The following is a 19512-nucleotide window of genomic DNA, read 5'->3' as shown; positions in this document are numbered from 1 at the left end:
TAAGAACAGCCCTTTATCCAGGCACTCTGCTTTGTGTAGTGCATAAGAACAGCCCTTTATCCAGGCACTTCGCTTTGTGTAGTGCATAAGAACAGCCCTTTATCCAGGCACTCTGCTTTGTGTAGTGCATAAGAACAGCCCTTTATCCAGGCACTCCGCTTTGTGTAGTGCATAAGAACAGCCCTTTATCCAGGCACTCTGCTTTGTGTAGTGCATAAGAACAGCCCTTTATCCAGGCACTCTGCTTTGTGTAGTGCATAAGAACAGCCCTTTATCTAGGCACTCCGCTTTGTGTAGTGCATAATAACAGCCCTTTATCCAGGCACTCTGCTTTGTGTAGTGCATAAGAACAGCCCTTTATCCAGGCACTCTGCTTTGTGTAGTGCATAAGAACAGCCCTTTATCCAGGCACTCCGCTTTGTGTAGTGCATAAGAACAGCCCTTAGCCGTGGTATATTGGCCATATACCACACCTCCTCCTTATTGCTTAACAGGGCCTTACTTTACACAATACAATATATCAGGGCCTAACTTTACACTATATAATATATATAATATACAGTATATCAGGGCCTAACTTTACGTTATATAATGTACAATATATCAGGGCCTAACTTTACACTATATAATATATATAATATACAGTATATCAGGGCCTAACTTTACACTATATAATATATATAATATACAGTATATCAGGGCCTAACTTTACACTATATAATATATATAATATACAATATATCAGGGCCTAACTTTACGCTATATAATATATATAATATACAATATATCAGGGCCTAACTTTACACTATATATAATATACAATATATCAGGGCCTAACTTTACGCTATATAATATATATAATATACAATATATCAGGGCCTAACTTTACACTATATAATATATATAATATACAATATATCAGGGCCTAACTTTACACTATATAATATATATAATATACAATATATCAGGGCCTAACTTTACACTATATAATATATATAATATACAATATATCAGGGCCTAACTTTACGCTATATAATATATATATTATACAATATATCAGGGCCTAACTTTACGTTATATAATGTACAGTATATCAGGGCCTATCTTTACACTATATCATATAGGATATATCAGGGCCTTACTTACACTATATAATATACAGCATAAAGGCCTAACTTTACACGATATAAGGTACAATAGATCAGGGCCTAACTGTACACTATATAATATACAGCATAAAGGCCTAACTTTACATTATATAATATACAGTATATCAGGGCCTAACTTTACACTATATAATATACAGTACATCAGGGCCTTACTTTACACTATATAGAATAGAGTATAAAGACCTAACTTCACACTATATAATATACAGTATATCAAGGCCTTATTTTACACTATGTAATATACAGTATATCAGGGCCAAACTTTACACTATGTAATGTACAGTATAAAGGCATAACTTTACAATATATAATATACAGTATATCAGGGCCTAACTTTCCATTATATAATATACAGTACATCAGGGCCTAATTTTACACAATATAACATACAGTATAAAGTCCTAACTTTACATTATATAATATAGAATATATAACTTTACACACTGAACAAAAATATAAACACAACATGTAAAGTGTTGGTCCAACGTTTCATGAGTTGAAATAAAGATCACAGAAATGTTCCATACACACAAAAAGCTTATTGCTCTCAAATTTTGGGCACAAATTTGTTTACATCTGTTAGTGAGCATTTCTGCTTTGCCAAGATAATCCATCCAACTGACAGGTGTGGCATATCAAGAAGCTGATTAAACAGCATGATCATTACACAGGTGCACCTTGTGCTGGAGACAATAAAAGGCAACTCTCAAATGTGCAGTTTGTCACACAACACAATGCCCTTTTTGAGGGAGTGTGCAATTGGCATTCAGACTGCAGGAATGTCCACCAGAGCTGTTGCCAGATAATTGAATGTTCATTTCTCTACGATAAGCCGCCTCCAACGTCGTTTTAGAGAATATGTCAGTCCGTCCAACCAGCCTCACAAACTCAGACCATGTGTATAGCGTTGTCACGCCCTGACCTTAGTTATCTTTGTTTTCTTTATTATTTTGGTTAGGTCAGGGTGTGACGAGGGTGGTTTGTGTAGTTTTTGTATTGTCTAGGGGTTTTGTATGTCTAGGGGTTGTTGTATATCTAGGTGTTTATATGTCTATGGTTGCCTAGATTGGTTCCCATTCAGAGGCAGCTGTTTATTGTTGTCTCTGATTGGGAACCATATTTAGGTAGCCGTATTCCTTGGGTATTTTGTGGATTATTGTCTATGTGCAGTTGCCTGTCAGTACTTGTTCTATATAGCGTCACGATCGATCGTTCCTTTTTTTGGTACTGTCACGCCCTGACCTTAGTTTTCTATGTTATGTATTATTTTGGTCAGGTCAAGGTGTGACGAGGGTGGGTATGCTTGTTTACCTGTCTAGGATTTTTTGTATATCGAGGGGTGTTTGTTAGTCTAGGTTTATTATAGTTCTATGGTGGCCTGAATTGGTTCCCAATCAGAGGCAGCTGTTTATCGTTGTTTCTGATTGGGGATCCTATTTAGGTTGCCATTTTTCCATTTTGGTGTTGTGGGTTATTGTTTGTGTTTAGTTGCATGTCAGCACTTGTTCTATATAGTGGCACGGTAGTTTGTTTAGTGTTCTCTCTTTATTAAGAGAAGAATGTATGCGCCTTGTTCTCCATGACGAACATGACAAATAGTATGCCAAATTCTATTTCAAATACACTTCAATGCTTTTAACCCAGGTATTTGAAATAATATTTGAAATAAGTATTTGAAAATACTGTCAAATACATTAAAATATTAAAATACTGTCTTTTGTCTTTTAAAATAAAATATCAGAATACTTACTTTGAACATATGTGAAAGTAATTATGATATTTAAAATTGTATTTGAACCAAGGTCTGTATAATACATAGAGAGCTGTATTACAAATGTAGTGTCTCTTTGGTTATTATTTAATCAGTTTATCCATGAGGATTAGCATGGTCCTAAATATACATGGCCCTAAATTACCATGAAAACTAGGCTTCAGAGCCCATTAAGGTCCTGATAGAGGCGGTCAGTAAGGCACTGTGCTGTGACATTTAACCCAGAGTGATACTGTGACCTTACCTTAGACCCAGTGTGTCTCTAATGTTGTTAGGTCCCTGCTAGTCAAGGTCAGGGTCTCAGTTTGTTACAGGCATTACAACTAAACACTGACCTGTGCATGGATAACTGACTGGCTGGCTGACTGGCTGGCTGGCTGACTGGATAGTTGACTGGCTGACTGACTGACTGGCTGGCCGACTGGCTGACTAGCTGGCTGACTGGCTAGTTGACTGACTGGATAGTTGACTGGCTGACTGACTGACTAGCTGGCTGACTGACTGGCTGGCCGACTGGCTGACTAGCTGGCTGACTGGCTAGTTGACTGACTGGCTAGGTTGCTAACTGGCTGGCTTGCTGACTAACTGGCTGGCAGAACGGCTAGCTGACTGACTGACTGGTTGACTGGCTGGCTGACTGGCTTACTAGTTGCTGACTGACTGGCTGGCTAGTTGGCTGACTGACTAGCTGACTTATTGGCTGACTGACTGGCTAGTTGACAGATTGGTTGACTGACTGACTAGACTGAATTAATGACTGGCTGACTGGGTTGTGTTTGTTTTATCTGTAGGGTCACAAAAACATCTAACAGTCTTTAGTCGATGGGATTCCCTATGGGCCCTGGTCAAAAGTAGTGCCCTAAATAGGGAATAGTCTGTCATTTGGGATGCAGTCTCTATTTCCCAAAGTCTTTCTGGGTCCCAGCTAAACCGATAGGCGACTTAGAGGTGATCCTCAGACACCTGGATGTCATTATGACAGGCCAGCGGAGGAGAATATACGAGGACACACAACTAAGTTGTTGATTGTTCATTGATCATGTATTACGCTGGCATGGGAATTGGTGAATGAGAGAATTGGAATGTAAAGACCAAGCAGAGGATTTCAGTATGTTGGAACCTGCTTTAGTCTGTCCAGACGTCTCGATAGACCAGTCTGTTGTGGTGTCACCAGATCCATGAGATCATTGGTTGTAGTCGAGCCACAAGATCAGCTCCACACCTGACTGACACCTTGTGGACAAAGCAGTACTGTATCCAAACAACATCATGGGTACAACATCATGGGTACAACATCATGGGTACAAGCAGAAATCAATTAGAATATTGTAGTAGTAGTCTAGGACCTGGTGGTGGTGGTGTCTCTGTTCCCATAGTAATAGTCTAGGACCTGGTGGTGGTGTCCCTGTTCCCATAGTAATAGTCTAGGACCTGGTGGTGGTGTCCCTGTTCCCATAGTAATAGTCTAGGACCTGGTGGTGGTGTCCCTGTTCCCATAGTAATAGTCTAGGACCTGGTGGTGGTGGTGGTGTCTCTGTTCCCATAGTAATAGTCTAGGACCTGGTGGTGGTGGTGGTGTCTCTGTTCCCATATTAATAGTCTAGGACCTGGTGGTGGTGTCTCTGTTCCCATAGTAATAGTCTAGGACCTGGTGGTGGGGTCTCTGTTCCCATAGTAATAGTCTAGGCCCTGGTGGTGGTGTCTCTGTTCCCATAGTAATAGTACAGGACCTGGTGGTGGTGTCTCTGTTCCCATAGTAATAGTCTAGGACCTGGTGGTGGTGGTGTCTCTGTTCCCATAGTAATAGTAAAGGACCTGGTGGTGGTGGTGTCTCTGTTCCCATAGTAATAGTCCAGGACCTGGTGGTGGTAGTGGTGTCTCTGTTCCCATAGTAATAGTCCAGGACCTGGTGGTGGTGTCCCTGTTCCCATAGTAATAGTCTAGGTCATGGTGGTGGTAGTGGTGTCTCTGTTCCCATAGTAATAGTCTAGGACCTGGTGGTGGTGGTGCTGGTGGTGTCTCTGTTCCCATAGTAATAGTCTAGGACCTGTTGGTGGTGGTGGTGTCTCTGTTCCCATAGTAATAGTCTAGGACCTGGTGGTGGTGGTGGTGTCTCTGTTCCCATAGTAATAGTCCAGGACCTGGTGGTGGTGGTGGTGTCTCTGTTCCCATAGTAATAGTCTAGGACGTGGTGGTCGTGTCTCTGTTCCCATAGTAATAGTCTAGGACGTGGTGGTGGTGTCTCTGTTCCCATAGTAATAGTCTAGGACGTGGTGGTGGTGTCTCTGTTCCCATAGTAATAGTCTAGGACCTGTTGGTGGTGTCTCTGTTCCCATAGTAATAGTCTAGGACCTGGTGGTGGTGTCACTGTTCCCATAGTAATAGTCTGGGACCTGGTGGTGGTGGTGGTGTCTCTGTTCCCATAGTAATAGTCTAGGACCTGGTGGTGGTGTCTATGTTCCCATAGTAATAGTCTAGGACCTGGTGGTGGTGTCCCTGTTCCCATAGTAATAGTCTAGGACCTGGTGGTGGTGGTGGTGTCTCTGTTCCCATAGTAATAGTCTAGGACCTGGTGGTGGTGTCTCTGTTCCCATAGTAATAGTCTAGGACCTGGTGGTGGTGTCTCTGTTCCCATAGTAATAGTCCAGGACCTGGTGGTGGTGTCTCTGTTCCCATAGTAATAGTCTAGGACCTGGTGGTGGTGGTGTCTCTGTTCCCATAGTAATAGTAAAGGACCTGGTGGTGGTGGTGTCTCTGTTCCCATAGTAATAGTCCAGGACCTGGTGGTGGTGTCCCTGTTCCCATAGTAATAGTCTAGGTCATGGTGGTGGTAGTGGTGTCTCTGTTCCCATAGTAATAGTCTAGGACCTGGTGGTGGTGTCCCTGTTCCCATAGTAATAGTCTAGGACCTGGTGGTGGTGGTGGTGTCTCTGTTCCCATAGTAATAGTCTAGGACCTGGTGGTGGTGTCTCTGTTCCCATAGTAATAGTCTAGGACCTGGTGGTGGTGTCTCTGTTCCCATAGTAATAGTCCAGGACCTGGTGGTGGTGTCTCTGTTCCCATAGTAATAGTCTAGGACCTGGTGGTGGTGGTGTCTCTGTTCCCATAGTAATAGTAAAGGACCTGGTGGTGGTGGTGTCTCTGTTCCCATAGTAATAGTCCAGGACCTGGTGGTGGTGTCCCTGTTCCCATAGTAATAGTCTAGGTCATGGTGGTGGTAGTGGTGTCTCTGTTCCCATAGTAATAGTCTAGGACCTGGTGGTGGTGGTGCTGGTGGTGTCTCTGTTCCCATAGTAATAGTCTAGGACCTGGTGGTGGTGGTGGTGTCTCTGTTCCCATAGTAATAGTCCAGGACCTGGTGGTGGTGGTGGTGTCTCTGTTCCCATAGTAATAGTCTAGGACGTGGTGGTGGTGTCTCTGTTCCCATAGTAATAGTCTAGGACGTGGTGGTGGTGTCTCTGTTCCCATAGTAATAGTAAAGGACCTGTTGGTGGTGTCTCTGTTCCCATAGTAATAGTCTAGGACCTGGTGGTGGTGTCTCTGTTCCCATAGTAATAGTCTAGGACCTGGTGGTGGTGTCTCTGTTCCCATAGTAATAGTCTAGGACCTGGTGGTGGTGGTGTCTCTGTTCCCATAGTAATAGTAAAGGACCTGTTGGTGGTGTCTCTGTTCCCATAGTAATAGTCTAGGACCTGGTGGTGGTGTCTCTGTTCCCATAGTAATAGTCCAGGACCTGGTGGTGGTGTCTCTGTTCCCATAGTAATAGTCTAGGACCTGGTGGTGGTGGTGTCTCTGTTCCCATAGTAATAGTAAAGGACCTGGTGGTGGTGGTGTCTCTGTTCCCATAGTAATAGTCCAGGACCTGGTGGTGTTGTCCCTGTTCCCATAGTAATAGTCTACGTCATGGTGGTGGTAGTGGTGTCTCTGTTCCCATAGTAATAGTCTAGGACCTGGTGGTGGTGGTGCTGGTGGTGTCTCTGTTCCCATAGTAATAGTCTAGGACCTGGTGGTGGTGGTGGTGTCTCTGTTCCCATAGTAATTGTCCAGGACCTGGTGGTGGTGGTGGTGTATCTGTTCCCATAGTAATAGTCTAGGACGTGGTGGTGGTGTCTCTGTTCCCATAGTAATAGTCTAGGACGTGGTGGTGGTGTCTCTGTTCCCATAGTAATAGTCTAGGACGTGGTGGTGGTGTCTCTGTTCCCATAGTAATAGTAAAGGACCTGTTGGTGGTGTCTCTGTTCCCATAGTAATAGTCTAGGACCTGGTGGTGGTGTCTTTGTTCCCATAGTAATAGTCTAGGACCTGGTGGTGGTGTCCCTGTTCCCATAGTAATAGTCTAGGACCTGGTGGTGGTGGTGGTGTCTCTGTTCCCATAGTAATAGTCTAGGACCTGGTGGTGGTGTCTCTGTTCCCATAGTAATAGTCTAGGACCTGGTGGTGGTGTCCCTGTTCCCATAGTAATAGTCTAGGACCTGGTCGTGGTGGTGGTGTCTCTGTTCCCATAGTAATAGTCTAGGACCTGGTGGTGGTGGTGTCCCTGTTCCCATAGTAATAGTCTAGGACCTGGTGGTGGTGTCCCTGTTCCCATAGTAATAGTCTAGGACGTGGTGGTGTTGTCTCTGTTCCCATAGTAATAGTCCAGGACCTGGTGGTGGTGTCTCTGTTCCCATAGTAATAGTCTAGGACCTGGTGGTGGTGGTGTCTCTGTTCCCATAGTAATAGTAAAGGACCTGGTGGTGGTGGTGTCTCTGTTCCCATAGTAATAGTCCAGGACCTGGTGGTGGTGTCCCTGTTCCCATAGTAATAGTCTAGGTCATGGTGGTGGTAGTGGTGTCTCTGTTCCCATAGTAATAGTCTAGGACCTGGTGGTGGTGGTGCTGGTGGTGTCTCTGTTCCCATAGTAATAGTCTAGGACCTGGTGGTGGTGGTGGTGTCTCTGTTCCCATAGTAATAGTCCAGGACCTGGTGGTGGTGGTGGTGTCTCTGTTCCCATAGTAATAGTCTAGGACGTGGTGGTGGTGTCTCTGTTCCCATAGTAATAGTCTAGGACGTGGTGGTGGTGTCTCTGTTCCCATAGTAATAGTAAAGGACCTGTTGGTGGTGTCTCTGTTCCCATAGTAATAGTCTAGGACCTGGTGGTGGTGTCTCTGTTCCCATAGTAATAGTCTAGGACCTGGTGGTGGTGTCTCTGTTCCCATAGTAATAGTCTAGGACCTGGTGGTGGTGGTGTCTCTGTTCCCATAGTAATAGTAAAGGACCTGTTGGTGGTGTCTCTGTTCCCATAGTAATAGTCTAGGACCTGGTGGTGGTGTCTCTGTTCCCATAGTAATAGTCCAGGACCTGGTGGTGGTGTCTCTGTTCCCATAGTAATAGTCTAGGACCTGGTGGTGGTGGTGTCTCTGTTCCCATAGTAATAGTAAAGGACCTGGTGGTGGTGGTGTCTCTGTTCCCATAGTAATAGTCCAGGACCTGGTGGTGTTGTCCCTGTTCCCATAGTAATAGTCTACGTCATGGTGGTGGTAGTGGTGTCTCTGTTCCCATAGTAATAGTCTAGGACCTGGTGGTGGTGGTGCTGGTGGTGTCTCTGTTCCCATAGTAATAGTCTAGGACCTGGTGGTGGTGGTGGTGTCTCTGTTCCCATAGTAATTGTCCAGGACCTGGTGGTGGTGGTGGTGTATCTGTTCCCATAGTAATAGTCTAGGACGTGGTGGTGGTGTCTCTGTTCCCATAGTAATAGTCTAGGACGTGGTGGTGGTGTCTCTGTTCCCATAGTAATAGTCTAGGACGTGGTGGTGGTGTCTCTGTTCCCATAGTAATAGTAAAGGACCTGTTGGTGGTGTCTCTGTTCCCATAGTAATAGTCTAGGACCTGGTGGTGGTGTCTTTGTTCCCATAGTAATAGTCTAGGACCTGGTGGTGGTGTCCCTGTTCCCATAGTAATAGTCTAGGACCTGGTGGTGGTGGTGGTGTCTCTGTTCCCATAGTAATAGTCTAGGACCTGGTGGTGGTGTCTCTGTTCCCATAGTAATAGTCTAGGACCTGGTGGTGGTGTCCCTGTTCCCATAGTAATAGTCTAGGACCTGGTCGTGGTGGTGGTGTCTCTGTTCCCATAGTAATAGTCTAGGACCTGGTGGTGGTGGTGTCCCTGTTCCCATAGTAATAGTCTAGGACCTGGTGGTGGTGTCCCTGTTCCCATAGTAATAGTCTAGGACGTGGTGGTGTTGTCTCTGTTCCCATAGTAATAGTCTAGGACCTGGTGGTGGTGTCCCTGTTCCCATAGTAATAGTCTAGGACCTGGTCGTGGTGGTGGTGTCTCTGTTCCCATAGTAATAGTCTAGGACCTGGTGGTGGTGGTGTCCCTGTTCCCATAGTAATAGTCTAGGACCTGGTGGTGGTGTCCCTGTTCCCATAGTAATAGTCTAGGACGTGGTGGTGTTGTCTCTGTTCCCATAGTAATAGTCTAGGACCTGGTGGTGGTGGTGGTGTCTCTGTTCCCATAGTAATAGTCTAGGACCTGGTGGTGTTAGTGGTGTCTCTGTTCCCATAGTAATAGTTAAGTACCTGGTGGTGGTGTCCCTGTTCCCATAGTAATAGTCTAGGACCTGGTGGTGGTGTCCCTGTTCCCATAGTAATAGTCCAGGACCTGGTGGTGGTGGTGGTGTCTCTGTTCCCATAGTAATAGTCTAGGACCTGGTGGTGGTGTCCCTGTTCCCATAGTAATAGTCTAGGACCTGGTGGTGGTGTCCATGTTCCCATAGTAATAGTCCAGGACCTGGTGGTGGTGTTGGTGTCTCTGTTCCCATAGTAATAGTCCAGGACCTGGTGATGGTAGTGGTGTCTCTGTTCCCATAGTAATAGTCTAGGACCTGGTGGTGGTGGTGGTGTCTCTGTTCCCATAGTAATAGTCTAGGACCTGGTGGTGGTGGTGTCTCTGTTCCCATAGTAATAGTCTAGGACCTGGTGGTGGTGGTGGTGTCTCTGTTCCCATAGTAATAGTCTAGGACCTGGTGGTGGTGTCCCTGTTCCCATAGTAATAGTCTAGGACCTGGTGGTGGTGTCTCTGTTCCCATAGTAATAGTCTAGGACCTGGTGGTGGTGGTGTCTCTGTTCCCATAGTAATAGTCCAGGACCTGGTGGTGGTGTCCCTGTTCCCATAGTAATAGTCTAGGACCTGGTGGTGGTGGTGGTGTCTCTGTTCCCATATTAATAGTCTAGGACCTGGTGGTGTCCCTGTTCCCATAGTAATAGTCTAGTACCTGGTGGTGGTGGTGTCTCTGTTCCCATAGTAATAGTCTAGGACCTGGTGGTAGTGGTGTCCCTGTTCCCATAGTAATAGTAAAGGACCTGTTGGTGGTGTCTCTGTTCCCATAGTAATAGTCTAGGACCTGGTGGTGGTGTCTCTGTTCCCATAGTAATAGTCTAGGACCTGGTGGTGGTGTCCCTGTTCCCATAGTAATAGTCTAGGACCTGGTGGTGGTGGTGGTGTCTCTGTTCCCATAGTAATAGTCTAGGGGACCTGGTGGTTGTGTCTCTGTTCCCATAGTAATAGTCTAGGACCTGGTGGTGGTGTCCCTGTTCCCATAGTAATAGTTTAGGACCTGGTGGTGGTGGTGGTGTCTCTGTTCCCATAGTAATAGTCCAGGACCTGGTGGTGGTAGTGGTGTCCCTGTTCCCATAGTAATAGTCTAGGACCTGGTGGTGGTGTCTCTGTTCCCATAGTAATAGTCTAGGACGTGGTGGTGGTGTCTCTGTTCCCATAGTAATAGTCTAGGACCTGGTGGTGGTGGTGTCCCTGTTCCCATAGTAATAGTCCAGGACCTGGTGGTGGTAGTGGTGGCTCTGTTCCCATAGTAATAGTCTAGGACCTGGTGGTGGTGTCTCTGTTTCCATAGTAATAGTCTAGGACCTGGTGGTGGTGTCTCTGTTTCCATAGTAATAGTCTAGGACCTGGTGGTGGTGTCTCTGTTCTCATAGTAATAGTCTAGGACCTGGTGGTGGTGTCTCTGTTTCCATAGTAATAGTCTAGGACCTGGTGGTGGTGGTGTCCCTGTTCCCATAGTAATAGTCTAGGACCTGGTGGTGGTGTCCCTGTTCCCATAGTAATAGTCTAGGACGTGGTGGTGGTGTCTCTGTTCCCATAGTAATAATCTAGGACCTGGTGGTGGTGGTGGTGTCTCTGTTCCCATAGTAATAGTCCAGGACCTGGTGGTGGTGGTGTTGTCTCTGTTCCCATAGTAATAGTCTAGGACCTGGTGGTGGTGGTGGTGTCTCTGTTCCCATAGTAATAGTCTAGGACCTGGTGGTGGTGGTGGTGGTGTCTCTGTTCCCATAGTAATAGTCTAGGACCTGGTGGTGGTGTCTCTGTTCCCATAGTAATAGTCTAGGACCTGGTGGTGTTGTCTCTGTTCCCATAGTAATAGTCTAGGACCTGGTGGTGGTGGTGGTGGTGGTGTCCCTGTTCCCATAGTAATAGTCCAGGACCTGGTGGTGGTGGTGTCTCTGTTCCCATAGTAATAGTCCAGGACTTGGTGGTGGTAGTGGTGGCTCTGTTCCCATAGTAGTAGTCCTAGACTACCTGTGCTGAGTGGGCTCTATCTGTGAATTATTTTTTAATTTGAACTTTTATTTTATCGAGGAGTCATGCTGAGGCCAAGATCTATTTTACAGATGAGTCCTGAATTAAATAAATGACAGATGATACACACTTTAACATCCATATAACATGCAAGCAGACAGAAATACACTTCACGCCCTTAGAGCTTGTTTTGTGTCTATTTTGGTTTGGCCAGGGTGTGATTTGGATGGGCATTCTATGTTCCTTTTCCTATGTTTTTGTATTTCTTTGTTTTGGCAGGGTATGGTTCTCAATCAGGGACAGCTGTCTATCGTTGTCTCTGATTGGGAAACATACTTCGGTAGCTTTTTCCCCACAGGGTTTTGTGGGTAGTTCATTTCTGTTTAGTGTTTTGCACCTTTCAGGACTGTTTCGGTTACCACACATTCACCAGTAACACGATCCTCCATCAGCTTTCTGAATTTACCTCTGAGACACCAGAACCACACATTCACCAGTAACACGATCCTCCATCAGCTTTCTGAATTTACCTCGAGACACCAGAACCACACATTCACCAGTAACACGATCCTCCATCAGCACCAGAACCACACTGAATTTACTTTCGAGACACCAGAACCACACATACCAGTAACACGATCCTCCATCAGCTTTCTGAATTTACCTCTGAGACACCAGAACCACACATTCACCAGTAACACGATCCTCCATCAGCTTTCTGAATTTACCTCTGAGACACCAGAACCACACATTCACCAGTAACACGATCCTCCATCAGCTTTCTGAATTTACCTCTGAGACACCAGAACCACACATTCACCAGTAACACGATCCTCCATCAGCTTTCTGAATTTACCTCTGAGACACCAGAACCACACATTCACCAGTAACACGATCCTCCATCAGCTTTCTGAATTTACCTCTGAGACACCAGAACCACACATTCACCAGTAACACGATCCTCCATCAGCTTTCTGAATTTACCTCGAGACACCAGAACCACACATTCACCAGTAACACGATCCTCCATCAGCTTTCTGAATTTACCTCGAGACACCAGAACCACACATTCACCAGTAACACGATCCTCCATCAGCTTTCTGAATTTACCTCGAGACACCAGAACCACACATTCACCAGTAACACGATCCTCCATCAGCTTTCTGAATTTACCTCTGAGACACCAGAACCACACATTCACCAGTAACACGATCCTCCATCAGCTTTCTGAATTTACCTCGAGACACCAGAACCACACATTCACCAGTAACACGATCCTCCATCAGCTTTCTGAATTTACCTCGAGACACCAGAACCACACATTCACCAGTAACACGATCCTCCATCAGCTTTCTGAATTTACCTCGAGACACCAGAACCACACATTCACCAGTAACACGATCCTCCATCAGCTTTCTGAATTTACCTCGAGACACCAGAACCACACATTCACCAGTAACACGATCCTCCATCAGCTTTCTGAATTTACCTCGAGACACCAGAACCACACATTCACCAGTAACACGATCCTCCATCAGCTTTCTGAATTTACCTCTGACACCAGAACCACACATTCACCAGTAACACGATCCTCCATCAGCTTTCTGAATTTACCTCTGAGACACCAGAACCACACATTCACCAGTAACACAATCCTCCATCAGCTTTCTGAATTTACCTCGAGACACCAGAACCACACATTCACCAGTAACACAATCCTCCATCAGCTTTCTGAATTTACCTCGAGACACCAGAACCACACATTCACCAGTAACACGATCCTCCATCAGCTTTCTGAGATTTACCTCCTCCATCAGAGACACCAGAACCACACATTCACCAGTAACACGATCCTCCATCAGCTTTCTGAATTTACCTCGAGACACCAGAACCACACATTCACCAGTAACACGATCCTCCATCAGCTTTCTGAATTTACCTCTGAGACACCAGAACCACACATTCACCAGTAACACGATCCTCCATCAGCTTTCTGAATTTACCTCTGAGACACCAGAACCACACATTCACCAGTAACACGATCCTCCATCAGCTTTCTGAATTTACCTCTGAGACACCAGAACCACACATTCACCAGTAACACGATCCTCCATCAGCTTTCTGAATTTACCTCTGAGACACCAGAACCACACATTCACCAGTAACACGATCCTCCATCAGCTTTCTGAATTTACCTCTGAGACACCAGAACCATTCACCAGTAACACATTCACCAGTAACACGATCCTCCATCAGCTTTCTGAATTTACCTCTGAGACACCAGAACCACACATTCACCAGTAACACGATCCTCCATCAGCTTTCTGAATTTACCTCTGAGACACCAGAACCACACATTCACCAGTAACACGATCCTCCATCAGCTTTCTGAATTTACCTCTGAGACACCAGAACCACACATTCACCAGTAACACGATCCTCCATCAGCTTTCTGAATTTACCTCTGAGACACCAGAACCACACATTCACCAGTAACACGATCCTCCATCAGCTTTCTGAATTTACCTCTGAGACACCAGAACCACACATTCACCAGTAACACGATCCTCCATCAGCTTTCTGAATTTACCTCTGAGACACCAGAACCACACATTCACCAGTAACACGATCCTCCATCAGCTTTCTGAATTTACCTCTGAGACACCAGAACCACACATTCACCAGTAACACGATCCTCCATCAGCTTTCTGAATTTACCTCGAGACACCAGAACCACACATTCACCAGTAACACGATCCTCCATCAGCTTTCTGAATTTACCTCGAGACACCAGAACCACACATTCACCAGTAACACGATCCTCCATCAGCTTTCTGAATTTACCTCGAGACACCAGAACCACACATTCACCAGTAACACGATCCTCCATCAGCTTTCTGAATTTACCTCTGAGACACCAGAACCACACATTCACCAGTAACACGATCCTCCATCAGCTTTCTGAATTTACCTCTGAGACACCAGAACCACACATTCACCAGTAACACGATCCTCCATCAGCTTTCTGAATTTACCTCGAGACACCAGAACCACACATTCACCAGTAACACGATCCTCCATCAGCTTTCTGAATTTACCTCTGAGACACCAGAACCACACATTCACCAGTAACACGATCCTCCATCAGCTTTCTGAATTTACCTCTGAGACACCAGAACCACACATTCACCAGTAACACGATCCTCCATCAGCTTTCTGAATTTACCTCTGAGACACCAGAACCACACATTCACCAGTAACACGATCCTCCATCAGCTTTCTGAATTTACCTCGAGACACCAGAACCACACATTCACCAGTAACACGATCCTCCATCAGCTTTCTGAATTTACCTCTGAGACACCCGAACCACACATTCACCAGTAACACGATCCTCCATCAGCTTTCTGAATTTACCTCTGAGACACCAGAACCACACATTCACCAGTAACACGATCCTCCATCAGCTTTCTGAATTTACCTCTGAGACACCAGAACCACACATTCACCAGTAACACGATCCTCCATCAGCTTTCTGAATTTACCTCTGAGACACCAGAACCACACATTCACCAGTAACACGATCCTCCATCAGCTTTCTGAATTTACCTCTGAGACACCAGAACCACACATTCACCAGTAACACGATCCTCCATCAGCTTTCTGAATTTACCTCGAGACACCAGAACCACACATTCACCAGTAACACGATCCTCCATCAGCTTTCTGAATTTACCTCGAGACACCAGAACCACACATTCACCAGTAACACGATCCTCCATCAGCTTTCTGAATTTACCTCGAGACACCAGAACCACACATTCACCAGTAACACGATCCTCCATCAGCTTTCTGAATTTACCTCTGAGACACCAGAACCACACATTCACCAGTAACACGATCCTCCATCAGCTTTCTGAATTTACCTCGAGACACCAGAACCACACATTCACCAGTAACACAATCCTCCATCAGCTTTCTGAATTTACCTCGAGACACCAGAACCACACATTCACCAGTAACACGATCCTCCATCAGCTTTCTGAATTTACCTCGAGACACCAGAACCACACATTCACCAGTAACACGATCCTCCATCAGCTTTCTGAATTTACCTCGAGACACCAGAACCACACATTCACCAGTAACACGATCCTCCATCAGCTTTCTGAATTTACCTCGAGACACCAGAACCACACATTCACCAGTAACACGATCCTCCATCAGCTTTCTGAATTTACCTCTGAGACACCAGAACCACACATTCACCAGTAACACGATCCTCCATCAGCTTTCTGAATTTACCTCGAGACACCAGAACCACACATTCACCAGTAACACAATCCTCCATCAGCTTTCTGAATTTACCTCGAGACACCAGAACCACACATTCACCAGTAACACGATCCTCCATCAGCTTTCTGAATTTACCTCGAGACACCAGAACCACACATTCACCAGTAACACGATCCTCCATCAGCTTTCTGAATTTACCTCTGAGACACCAGAACCACACATTCACCAGTAACACGATCCTCCATCAGCTTTCTGAATTTACCTCGAGACACCAGAACCACACATTCACCAGTAACACGATCCTCCATCAGCTTTCTGAATTTACCTCGAGACACCAGAACCACACATTCACCAGTAACACGATCCTCCATGGTTTTATTTTAGTTTTTTATTTCACCTTTATTTAACCAGGTTGAGAACAAGTTCTCATTTACAACTGCGACCTGGCCAAGATAAAGCAAAGCATTGCGACACAAACAACAACAGAGTTACACATGGAATAAATAAATGTACAGTCAATAACACAATTGAAAGGTCTATATGCAGAGTGTGCAAATGAGGTAAGAGTAGGGAGGTTAGGCAATAAATAGGCCATAGTGGAGAAGTAATTACAGTTTAGCATTAACACTGGAGTGATAGATGAGCAGATGATGATGTGCAAGTAGAGTTACTGGGGTGAAATAACAATATGGGGATGAAGTTTTAGGGTGGGCTATTTACAGATGGGTGCAGTGATCGGTAAGCTGCTCTGACAGATGATGCTTAAAGTTAGTGAGGGAGATATGAGTCTCCAGCTTCAATGATTTTTGCAATTTGTTCCAGTCATTGGCAGCAGAGATCTGGAAGGAAAGTCGGCCAAAGGAGGAGTTGGTTTTGGGGGTGACCAGTGACATATACCTGCTGGAGCGCGTGCTACAGGTGGTTGTTGCTATGGTGACCAGTGAGCTGAGATAAGGCGGGTCTTTACAGAGCAAAGACTTATAGATGACCTGGAGCCAGTGGGTTTGGCGATGATTATGAAGCGAGGGCCAGCCCACGAGAGCGTACAAGTCGCAGTGGTGGGTAGTATATGGGGCTTTGGTGACAAAACGGATGGCACTGTGATAGACTGCATCCAATTTGCTGAGTAGAGTGTTGGAGGCTATTTTGTAAATGACATCGCCGAAGACAAGGATCGGTAGGATAGTCAGTTTTACAAGGGTATGTTTGACAGCATGAGTGAAGGATGCGAAATAGGAAGCCCGATTATAGATTTCATTTTGGATTGGAGATGCTTAATTAATGTGAGTCTGGAAAGAGAGTTTAAAGTCTAACCAAACACCTACAGTTGAAGTCGGAAGTTTACATACATTTAGGTTGGTGTCATTAAAACTCGTTTTTCAAAAAATATCTTGTTTAAACTTCTTGATGACAGGGGCAGAATTTTCACATCTGGATGAAAAGCCAAAGTAAACTGCCTGCTACTCAGGCCCAGAAGCTAGGATATGCATATTATTAGTAGATTTGGATAGAAAACACTTTGAAGTTTCTAAAACTGTTTGAATCATGTCTGAGTATAACATAACTTATTTGGCAGGCAAAATTTCAAGGACAAACCATTCAGAATTTATTTTTTTGAGGTCACTATAATTTCAATGAGTTTTCATTGGAGTCCAGATATCTATGGGACTTGCTTGCAGTTCCTATCGCTTCCACTGGATGTCAACAGTCTTTAGCAATTGGTTGAGGTTTTTCATTTGAGAAATGCACTGTTCAGAATGAGGGTAGAGAGAAGTGTGCTCTTTGTCAGAGGCACTAGACTTGAAAGCTCGCTACACTTTGTTTTCCTCCGGTATTGAACGCAGTCCCATCTTACATTTTATTTATTATTTACGTAAAAAAATACCTAACGTTGTATTAGGAAAGTTGTTTGAAATGTTTGGACAAAGATTACAGGTAACTTGAGAGATATTTGTAGGCATGTTGCGCGAGTTGGAACCGGTGTTTTTCTGGATCAAACACGCCAAATAAATGGACATTTTGGATATATATCGAGTTAATCGAACAAAATGACCATTTGTGATGTTTATGGGACATATTGGAGCGCCAACAGAAGAAGAAGTCAAAGGTAAGGCATGAAACATATCTTTATTTCTGCGTTTTGTAGGGAAATATGAAATATGTCTGTATTTGTTATCTGGGGTGCTGTCCTCAGATAATAGTATTGTTTGCTTTCGCCATAAAGCCTTTTTGAAATCAGACACGTTGGCTGGATTCACGACAAGTGTAGCTAAAATTTGGTGTATTGCATGTGTGAATTCATGAAAGTAAAAAAAAAAAGTAATTTATTTGAATTTGGCGCTCTGCATTTTCACTGGATGTTGGCCAGGTGGGACGCTACCGTCCCACCTATCCAGAGAAGTAGAGATCGGGCTACTTTTTTCAACATTCTGTTAAAAATCGCGCAACATTTCCACGTCCTGCTACTCATGCCAGGAATATAGTATATGCATATGATTAGTATGTGTGCATAGAAAACACTCTGAAGTTTCTAGAACTGGTTCAATGGTGTCTGTGACTATAACAGAACGAGTTCCGTGGTCAAAATCGCCAGAAAACCTGGTCACTAAAAAAAATCAATCCGCCAGTCCATGTATTGTCTATTGGAAGGAAAAATACTTAAGCTGAGGATACAGTTCCTATAGCTTCCACACGATGTCGCCAGTGTTGTGATTTCGATTCAACTAAATCGTTGGTCATCTGAGTAATAGCCACATCCGGTTGTCAAGTCCATAGCTGTAAACAATGGAACCGGAGAAGTTGACTACGTTACCCAAACTTGTGCCTATTGAATACAGATCGCTCCGTGATCAATTTGATCGTTTATTAACGTTTAGTAATACCTAAAGTTGGATTACAGAAGTAGTTTGAAGTGTTTTGTCAAAGTTTATAGGCAACTTTTTTAATTTTAAAAAATAACGTTGCGTTTAAAAAATGTGTTTTTACTGGATCTGACGGTCTTAATAAATGGACATTTTGGGTACACAAGGACCGATTTAATCGAAAAAAATACCTAATTGTGATGTTTATGGGACATATAGGAGTGCCAAAAAAGAATCTCGTCAAAGGTAATGAATGTTTTATATTTTATTTCTGCGTTTTGTGTAGTGCCGGCTACACTAATTCCTTTGTTTACGTCCCCTTCTGGTATTTCGGCGTGTTGCCTGCTATCAGCTACTCATGCTTTCGCTGAAGAGCATTTTACAAATCCGATTCACAACGAGTGTAGCTTGCATTGAGTACCCTGTATGTGAATTTTAATGAACGCTTGAGTTTTAACGAGTGCTATAAGCATTTGGCGTAGCGCATTTGCATTTTATTGTTGGCAGGGGGTGCGGTTGCGTCCCGGGTGGGCCAGACAAGTTAACACAGCGTCCATAGATGGGCCAAGAGTATACAGAATGGTGTAGTCTCGGTTGAGGTGGATCAGAGAATCACCAGCAGCAAGAGCGACATCATTGGTATCTACAGATAAAAGAGTTGGCCTGAGAATTGAACCCTGGGGCACCCCCATAGGGACTACCAGAGGTCCGGACAACAGGCCCTCCAATTTGGCACACTGAATTCTATCTGAGAAGTAGTTGGTGAACCAGGCGAGGCAGTCATTTGAGAAAGCAAGGTTATTGAGTCTGCCGATGAGAATGCGGTGATTGACAGAGTCGA

This window comes from Oncorhynchus masou, chromosome 16 (genome assembly GCF_036934945.1).
Source record: "Oncorhynchus masou masou isolate Uvic2021 chromosome 16, UVic_Omas_1.1, whole genome shotgun sequence".
Classification (NCBI taxonomy): Eukaryota; Metazoa; Chordata; class Actinopteri; order Salmoniformes; family Salmonidae; genus Oncorhynchus; species Oncorhynchus masou.
Note: the sequence above shows the minus strand (reverse complement) of the source record.